Source organism: Halichoeres trimaculatus, unplaced genomic scaffold, assembly GCF_033239565.1.
Source record: "Halichoeres trimaculatus isolate MK-OKI-2021-1 unplaced genomic scaffold, fHalTri1.1 fHalTri1_scaffold_8, whole genome shotgun sequence".
NCBI classification, from domain to species: Eukaryota; Metazoa; Chordata; class Actinopteri; order Labriformes; family Labridae; genus Halichoeres; species Halichoeres trimaculatus.
Window position 1 is genome coordinate 14,300,766 of NW_027437186.1, and position 10,120 is coordinate 14,310,885.

A 10,120-nucleotide genomic window follows, 5' to 3' on the forward strand; every position below is an offset into this window, starting at 1 on the left:
TGGTATGGATCAATTAACATTAATGAGTAGTTTAATTTGATTATTAGGAACCAGCTGCAGCTGAACCAGCTGACTTCAGATCTCTTTCTTTATGTTTGTAGAGCTGTCACGTCACATAAAACGTACAGATATGGTGCAGTTAATGTTTATGACTGATAGTTTCACTAAAAAGTTTAAGGTTATCCTTATCGTTTGCTTTTTATGTTTGGAACTGCAAAGAAACGGCATCGTTCACGGGATAGCAGCCCACTGTGATACCCACCCCGCCAGAGCAGCGCGGCACATGAATCAAGCGCACCTCACTCTGCAGTCCGGGCCCTACTGAGGCAGCGCGGAGAGTAGGGGCGGGGGGATGAAAGGGAGGAGGCGGAGGAGGAGGATTGGTGGATTTGAGGACTCACTGCTCTTGCGTTGTTTTCGCTTCGAGCTCGCAGCAGTCCGTCCGTCCGTCCTTCACTCCGAGCGGGACTCCACTGCGCTTCCGTCGGCCTCCAGGTGAGTGCACACCCGGGCTGAGCTGTGTTGGTTGGTAGTCTCATCAAAAACCAAATTCGTGTGTGTATGAATTTGATTCATTGTTGGCGTGACTGAGCTGGGGCGCCTTGGCTGTGGCGCTGATGTGCATCCTTGAACTCGGACACCTCGGGATGTGGAGGCCACCTATGTCGGGTTTAACCTGTCTGTAAATCAATGTGGTGCTGCAGCGGGTTGGTGGCGCGAAACGCAGCCGTGCAGCGAGCTCTCCCCCCGGCTGTGTTTCTCTGTTTTCCGTCGCTCTCCATCGTGCTGTTGAACTTGTATCGGTGTGTTTTTGTTTGTGTGCCTGCTTGCGTGTGTGATGGATTCAGTGCGCCAGAGCTGTTTGTTGCTGGTTGTTGTTGAATTTTCGGGGAACTCCGCATTTCCATCTGAATTTTGCGAGTCCAAAACTGACGAAGACTCCTCAGCCCTTTATTTCTGTGATGTAGATGATGATGGAGATGATGATGCAAGAGACGTAGGTGGTGGTGCAGGCGTGGTCCTCATCCTCAGAACACAACACTAAAATACTCCCGTCATACTCCTCTGAAACATCTCTACAGGGACCCTGAGTCCCGTCGCCTTGCAGTCCCTGAGACCTTATCTGTGCTTTGGGATGTTTTGGTGTCTCTCTGTGCCACTTTGACTTCACTTAAAGCAAGCCTTACTCAGATGTTGTGTTTTTATTGTGCTCTTTTAGCCTCACTGTTTTTGAATCACAGCTAGATCCTTCATGTGCCATTGGATTAAGATTAATTTCTGTTTTATTTGCATTTCAACTGTTAGTCCCTCACTGTGTTAATCTAAATTAGTTAAATCTCTCTATTTAAAACCTTTGGCTGTCAGTACTTGGTTCTGTGATGGTAAAATGTGTGTAACCTTGCTGCTTTGAGGCTTCTTTTTTTGCTTTTTGCGCAGACCCTGTTTCAAATCCTGTAGAGCAATTATGTAATCAGATACAGGCTGGGCTGCTGCTTTCTCTCCTCCTCCCTCCCCTTCTCCATTTCTTCCCCCTCTCTCCTTTTGCCTTGTCCTCCCGATCCTTCCCTTCTCTGCTTTTTCTGTTTTGCTGTCTCTGATTTCTTTCTCTGACCTCTCTACTCCTGTATTTTCTCTTGCGTTTAGCCTTTCTTTGAGTTTCCCCCCTACTCCTTCAAATTCCTCTCTCCTTGAGTTATCTCCTCTTAATCCTCTTTCTCACCTCCTCTTTCCTCTTATCATTTTGTTTTTCTCCTCCATTTTTTCTATCTTTCTCACCTCCCTCCTCTTTATTTCTTTAAATGCAGCAACTGGGAAACATTTGGCAACTTGTTGACCGGAGCCTTTAAGACGTCACAGTGAGGTGTCGAGTTGTTCTGCAGCTCCTGCTGCTTTTACAGCGAGCTGCAGTAAAACAACCACCATTATATAATAAACTTTAATCCTTTGGATGTAAATCATGGTTTAAATTGGTAGCTTAATGATACTAAAGTCAACCTGCATAAATGTTTGCAGTGAAATAGTTTGATTCTAAGCTTTGGACTCAATGAGAGGTCAGATGTTGAGGAATCAGAGCTAAAATGGTGGCTATAACCAAACCCAAAATCTTTATTTGAACTTTAACATCCTATTGTTGCAGTTTAGAACATGCATCTCTAAAAGATTTCTCCAAATTATACATTTATGTGGGTTTTTCTGTGGTAAACATTCATCAAAGAAAGCAGCTTTGAAAATGCTAATTACAAGCATTCCCCTTTAAAAACAACAAGACAACTCCCAACAAACAGCTAATATATGAGAGGATGGGGGTTAAATGCATATTACTGTCAAATTAATTTCTCAAAGATCAAGTATTGTTGTGAATGCTTTGGTCTCTGGTGTTTTTTGACAACTTACTCTAAGGAAAAAATAAAAGATACTGTAATCCATCCAGCAACATTCCATTACCCTGTGAAAACTGAGCACCAACACCACTCACAGTGTAGAGGATATGTTTTGAATTTTCAGTTCAGGACTAATTACATGTCATCATCCTTGCTCATGGTTGCAGTACTTTCACATCTGTCAAGCCTGAAATGCTTGTTAGCTACCTGTGACTAGCTGGGGCTTTATTTCATGTTAATGGCTACTTGCACAACCCTACAACACTCCACTACCTGGGTTTTATTTAGCGTGGGTGACGGATGGCACGTCATAGAGCTGGAGTTTTGCAGTATCCTGATCAAGAAAATGTAGATTAAGTTGTGTCTTGGCTGCATCAATAACAGTTTGACCAGAGCAGTGCTCAACAGTCACAGTCTTGTGGACGACCAAAGGACAGTGGTGCTAGCTCAGCTATCATTATCAGCAAACCAGTTTGACATCACGTGCCCACAGTCTAGTGTGATCTAGTGTTCAGCTGTGATACATTAGATCCAGTTTGGATCAGTAAGGTTTGGTACAGTTTGGATCAGTTAAGCTTGATCCTGTTTGCATTTCCACAGCCAACCGTGCCCCCTTGTGTTGGGTGGCATGTTAGCCGGGTGCTAATAGCGACGTCAGTTAAATAATAGCATGGTGCTATAGCAGTGTGACAGTGTACCATGCTTTTAGATCCAAGAAAGAAGACAAATGCAACACAGTAAACAAAAAGCAATGATTGGAGATATCCAGCAATTCGTCTTCTTTGTGATTTCCACATGGCTCTTTTTACAAAGCCTTATCAAGCTTTGTTTCAGAGAAGGCTGTGTGTAGCAAGGAGAAATACAGCTGCTGTCGCACTTTAAGTGACAATTTTTTCAACCAATCAACGTTCTTCAGTGTGGCAGCTCCACCTTCTGGGATTGGATCGGTTTAGTCTGGCACCCTAACGGAAGGATCCTGAAAAGTGGGGTGACTTATCTCAGTTATTTCGGGATCTGTCCCGGGATTAGTCAGTGGAAACGCCGTAAAATACGTGCCGCACAGACCAACTGAACTGAACCGTTTCGTGTGCTACATTTTGACAGGATTTTGACTGTTTTCTCAGTGTTTTCTTACCTTATTGATTATATGGGACAAATTTAACTTTCCAAAGAGGAAATACGTTGCTGTGGATTAGGATCACTTCTCAGTCCAGTCAGGAGTTTAGGTGTGATCTGGTGGTGTAAAACTAGTACTTCAGAGCCTCCAGTAGAGATCAGTAATGGGAATCTGTCAGTACAGGTAAGTACAGTAGGTTCAGACTCAAGCCACATGATTCAAGTAGCATCACTTGAGGAAGTGTTTTTGGTATTAAGAAGCTCCTTCTTCAGGCATTAAAGGCTTTTAAACAACTTGAATTTCAATAAAATTCCCAACTTATAATGGATATTTATGTAGATTAAAAAGCACTCCTCAAAGTTTTTCTAATTAAGAAAAAGAAGATTTCAAGGAAGAATAACACTTTAAATCTTTAAATTTAATTGAATTCATGAAGTGTGTATTTAAATGGATATTAAATGAAACCTTCCAATCATTTAACCTCACAGTAGAGAGGAGGGAGTGCTTTTTTTAAACAGCTGTTTTTTTTTAACCGTCCATGTGACGTTTGCTGATGTGGTCGGCTCAGTGAGCTTAGCTCTGCTGTTTGTGTTTACAGGCTCTTTAAGTCAAATGGAGGAAAGCCAGATATAGATGGAAAAGAGGGCTGGGTGCAGTGAGGTTTATGGGAAATGTGGTTTTAACTCAGTGAGAGCCAAACTGCCTTTGGAAAGGTTTTAAAAATAGACCTGTTTCCTCTGAGTTTAGTTTGTTTCATTTGAAGCTGGGTGGTCCTCATTAATTAGTTTCACTTATTTATCACCACATTCAGTAGGACAGTAACTCTTATTGTTTAGTCTGTTTCTTTCAGCAGGTTTGAATGTTTTAATCATAAATGATCTGCAGGGAGGTTTTAAGTGAATTGATGCTCCTACAGGAAACATGAAGAGTGCTACTGGGAGCGTTTTGGCTCCATGTCAGACTCTCTCTTCCCCTCACTGATACCTCAGCTTTGTGGAGGTGGTGGTGATGATCCTGCTTTGGCTCGGCAAGGCCGGCGTGATGCAGAGAGAGATTTGAGCCATAAATCATCTGCTCTACTGCAGTGTCTTATAAAGCGGCTTCATCATTTTAATACCAGGCTAATATTAAACCTGAACCGCTCATGGAGCATTTGTTCATCTCTCTGTAAGAGACAATTCGACGAAGGAATACACAGAGGAGTACAGCTTTTTACTGATTACATAACAACGTATTTCATAGAAGTGCTGGTAGAGACAGTCCACAAACCTGCACACAACATGGGGATGAAGATTTTTCCCTGGGCTAAAAAATGTGCTTGGTAAACTGAAAAGAGAGTGTTTAAAAAACAGGAACTCTATGTTTTACATATTTTGTGTTATGGATGACTCAAGGCACAAAAAAAGAAACTTGCTCCAGCAGATAAAATCATCCTGCAGCCTTGAAACAGGTTTCAGTGACTGCAATGTAATCCAAGAGGGCAAGTGTGTCCATCAAATCTGGCTTCAAGCAGTGGTCATATTTCCCACTATGGTTGCCAGCGTTACAGAAAGAATCCTTTTTGTTTTACCAGAGACAGCCATTACATCTCTCTCCTTAAAGGGGCTGTGAGGACTTCCTAAGTGATCTTGGAAAAGTCTCATTCCTAGATGTGCCTGATCAATCTACAGTCTTAAATGAGACAATCAGCACTGAAGTAGGTTGTTTCTAAATGCCATTTCTCAGCTCCCCGGTCGGGCAGGACCAGATTGAGTGAGTTCAACACCATGCCGGCCGACAAAGTTTAGCCGTAAGACGAGAAATCTATGTTTTTCTCTGCTGAAAAAAATCTTTTACTATCAGCAACAGTTCGCCATCACTTATTTTGTTTTAATGATGGACAGCGGAGCTGAACTGTCAGACAGAAAAAGGGCAGAAGAGCAGAAGAAAGATATACAGGAGAGTGATGGAGCACAGGCTAATACACAAGCTAAAGGCTAAAACACAGGCTAAGCTGTTTGTGATGACGTTCATCACAGCCACATGCAGCAGTTATGCTGCATGTGGTCTGGAGCTGTCTTCCAGAAGTCAAACTGAAAAATCCCACTGACAAAAACACTGATTTTTTTTGTGGTGTTAGAGACGGTGTGGATAAACCCTGCCTTGACGGCCATTTGTTTGTTTCTTTTATAGACTTAAAATTCAGATCTCAAGCATCTTTGTTTTACATTATTCTAACATAGTTACTTGTAGTTTAAGTTAAGAAAGGGTACCTTTCACATTTAAAACAATATAGTACCGATTCCCGGTACCTGGCAATCGGTATCAGTACTTAATAGTACTAATTTTTGTTACTTTTGTGTGTGTTTATTTGATAATAGATATTGAAGGGTTTAAATATAACATCTCAAAGTTTTTCAATGTAACATATGTAATGTAACATTATTTCTGAATATAAGACACTTTTTTTTGTTGAAAATAATATGAAAAGCAGTGGGGTCGTCTTATGGTTGGAGTCTAACCATTGACACATGCTGGTATTTATCATGGTCTTCAGCCGTTAAATTAGCCGTTACCAAGAGACTGACTGGAGTGTGTTTGAGTTTGTTTGCTGAGAAAAGTAACAAAAGCATGCCCATTACAAATTAAATTTGAAACACAGATCTGAGTAATTGTATTTACAGCCAAAAATGAAAGCAGTCTCTATTATTTCAATGATTGTCTCAGAATTTCAATTGTAAAAGTTACTAAGTAAATTTTGATTATCAGAGTCTTTTTCTGAAGATTGGTCATGAGACGAGGAGAGTCGTCTTATAATCAAGGTTGTCCTATATTCAGGTCAGCCAGTACAATGTATAAACTTGAAATGCTGTGTTCATGTCCAGCATTGAAAATCATCTACTCTTTCACTCCCTCACAGTCACAAGGACGTGTGTACTGATGATATTTTACGTGAGCCCATATTTGGTACTACAGACGGAACTTGGTTGGTACCATCTCTAGTTTCAGTGGCCTGTTAAGCAGTCTGTTGAAGCCGGACTCAGTTTTAGTTGTTGGGCAGCACAAATTTCACGTCTCTTCGGTCTTCCTGTTTTTCCTCCAATTCCCTCGCTCTGGTTTTGTCTTTGTTTTTCTTTCTTTAAAGCTCATTCTACTTCTTCCACCTCTCATGTAAACAGGACCAAAAGTGTCCCACTGTAGTTTTAATTAGTCCAGAATCATGTTGACAGACTGTGTGTCTCAGAGGGTCGGGGTGTTGGTCCAGGTTCAAAGTGAGCACAGGGAGATGGAGCAGTAGTCATGTGATCAGAAACGTAAAGAATGCAGACGAACCTTTTTAAAGATGCCTTTGATCGTCCTCTGCATACAGATGGTCCGCTCTGGGTTTGAGTCACCGTCTCTTTAGCTGAAAACTTAAGAGCAATTTACAGAGTTTCAGACTGGATCACTGACGCGGGTACTTAGCAGCATTTTGACTCTGAGGAACAAAGGGGAAGAGGCTATGTGCAAAACAAAAAAGGCATTTATAATCCTAAAGTCAGTCATTCTTTCACAACTTTTGTCTACTTGTTGTTGTCTCTCTTTAAAGCTAAGGCTTCAAATTGTGATATTTTCCTAATAATTTCCCACCTTCTTTAACCTTTCTGTGTTGAATAAGGGAGATGTGGAGATGTCAGAGTAAAAGTAGTCATCGAAGCTGGGTCCACTTAAAGTTTGGTTAACAGGGTATCAGAGATAAGTGGTGAAGATATGGCGTGTTGTCCCTTTAAGAGCTGCGTGGCCAGTTGTATTTTCAGAAACAAGGCCAGTCGGGTTTCTGTCGTTCTTTTTCCTGCTCCCCACTGCAGATCCTCCCTTCTTCTCACATATACCTTTTTCTCCTCTACATTCATCCTTCCTGTTCTCCTTCCAAAGTCACCTTCACTTCCTCCCTTTCCCTTCAATATTTTAGTCCTTTTATAAAATAGACTCCTTTTGTCACTTCAAGTGTCCATCTTCTCCTCTTTTCTTCATTCTTGGCTTCTTTTTTACCTCACACACTTTTTGTGTTATCTTGACCCATAAAGTAGGAAAATTTAAACACATTTTCCAGCTGAACAAAACCAGAGGGTATTATAAAATGAAATAAGAAAATAAGCTAAAATAAGGATGCTGATAGTGTTTCAGGGATTTTTCTGTGAACATGTATCTGTTTTTCCCTCTACCTTCAACTCCCTCCCTCCTTCATGGCTCAGAGGCTCAGGCTTTAAGCTCAGAGAGTTGGATAGTGGAGGAGAAACTTTATCCTGAGGCCCAGAGGATGAGGAGGCTAGAGATGGATGAAGGGAGGGTGAGAGAAGTGGGATTGTTGATGATCAAAATCAAAACCTAAACAAAATGTGCCAAAATAAACATTGTTTTGATGGTGAAGAAGAGCAGAAAGGATTGATGGAAAACGATGTAGTTGTGAAAGGGGGATAAAAAATGAGAGGAGGGGTAGTAGGAGGAGAAGGTGAAGAGATAAATGAGGGACGAGGGGGAGAAAAAGGAGGACAGGAGCAAAAATGTCCCAGCTGGAAGATTTTCCCAGGCAGGAGGAGAGAGGGAGGAATGTTCTGGAAACTGTCCAGCGGATAGGAAGTGGAGCAGTGCGACACAGAGGAGGGCATGAAGGAGTGAGGGAAGAGGAGGAGGAGGAGGAGTGTAGGATTTTTCCCAGTGGCAAACTTTCAGCCGAATATAGAGAAGTGGGATGGAGCTGACCACCACCACCTCCAACTGAACACTGAGAGGTTCATCAAACATTCAGAGGTGAGACAAACTCAGATTAAAGCTCCTCTCACTCTGTTACTCAACACATCTTTGTGTGTCACACTCTTCAGCTGCTGGTGTAGTTACTATGATGGCACAAAATGTTTGGATGATCATTATCAGTTGATCAAATTAATTAATGAATTGTGAAATGATAACATCTAGGACTGAAGACTCAAAAGTGACATTCATAAAGGGGTTGTTCAGTTTTTTGTTTGTATGAGATAATTGTTATTGTGCTGGTGGTTAGTAGGCTTTACAAGATCATGATTTCACCGATCACCGATCAGTGACTTTAAATAAACCGATAACCGATCACCGATCCGATCACATGAGGAGCAATATTTAAACTACTTGTTTATGTATTTGTATACTTATGTGCTGTTTCCTGAGTATCAATCTTGCCATGCCCCAATCTGACTGAGGTACAAGGGTTAAACATCAATGACCTCTGGAGGGCATTAAATGACTGACAAGTTCAGTTAAGTTCAGTCTGGACAATCAAAAATATAACCCAAGACAAAAATAATTAGCCCAATTAGTAATTAGTAATTAGCAATTAGTAATTAAATTACTTTATTGTAATTAATTACTTTCCTGTAATAAATAAATACTGCAAATTAAGGACAGTAATGCTGCCTCAAACATACAGCAGCATATCAATTAAATGAACAGTCACAGACTGTAACTCTAGTGCAAATAGAACGAAGCTGCCTCAAAACATTCATATACATCCACGAAATTAACAGTTTTTTTAATCATGAGTCATTTGCTCTCCGATACAAACAAATAAACATGTCGATGCTGTGAAACTAGTTTGGGGTAAATGAGACAGATTAAACACGACCATGATGTCATTGATTGATCTGTGGTTTATGACATGACGCCTGATCCTGATCATTACAAAAAATGCCAAATATCGGCCGATCCGATGTAGCCGATATGATCGGTGTAAAGCCTAGTGGTTAGCAGTTTCAGGGTTTGTTGCAGTTTGAAAAAGTCCCAGTTTCAGGATGGCTAATATTTTCTGTCATACTTAAATTAATGAAAATACCTAATTTACCAAATAATTTTTATACTGCTTTTACATGAAATAATTTTGTTCAATTTTAATCAAAAGCACAGTGATAGAAGTCATAGTGTCAGAATCTGTCGCGGCCTCATTCCTTCTTGTAGTCGGTGTATTGTTCACAGAGACGCCGGTCAGCTTGGCTCTTTGTTGAAAAAGCGGGCGGGGAACCCACACAGAGGGTCAACTTGACTTTGTAATTTAGCTTCTTTCAAGGATGTCAGCAGTCTGGTCTGACACCTCCACCCTTGTAGCATTTCATGACATGAATAACTACAGTGATGGGAAAGAAGCGTGGCATGTCATCAAACCACAGGCTATTCATGTTCACGCACAATATTTTGTCTTGCCTGCTCAGTCACCTCGGTTGCTCACCAGCAGAAAACCTTTTCCCAATCATTCTGCGAAGGTTCCACCTCAAACAGGCTGTGTGAAGAAGTACCAAATGATCTTTAATTTAACATTGAAAATTTTTGTTTTTTTCTTTTTTCCCCTTTTTTTTTTCATTCTCGATGTCCTTTTGACAACATCACACAGTACGGTATCAGTAAGGCATGGCATGTTTGCACTGGCTGGTTCTGCTTCTTTTCTGGCAAGGCTGAATGTGTGCTTTAGTGTGTGTTTGTGTACATAGCTGGGTTATGGAAGGTAAAAAGGTCAAACTGAAGTGTTGGTCAAAGACACACAAACCTATATCGTCTTCTCCTCAGCTTTTTGCACAGACTAAACTTTTGAAAACTATCTCTTAAGATTTAGATCTGTTTAGTGGAAATTTCTGGGATA

General features: G+C 41.0%; 1 protein-coding gene across 2 annotated transcripts in view; it reads left to right on the forward strand.

Moving 5' to 3' along the window:
* The first annotated feature begins 361 nt into the window (after positions 1–361).
* LOC141794975 (spectrin beta chain, non-erythrocytic 1) overlaps positions 362–10,120 on the forward strand; it is a 116,999-nt gene continuing 107,240 nt past the window's right edge. For both annotated transcript variants that reach the window (XM_074675661.1, XM_074675662.1), the window contains exon 1: positions 362–495. The gene's annotated coding sequence lies outside the window, so the exon portion shown is untranslated. The remainder of the gene's footprint in view (positions 496–10,120) is intronic.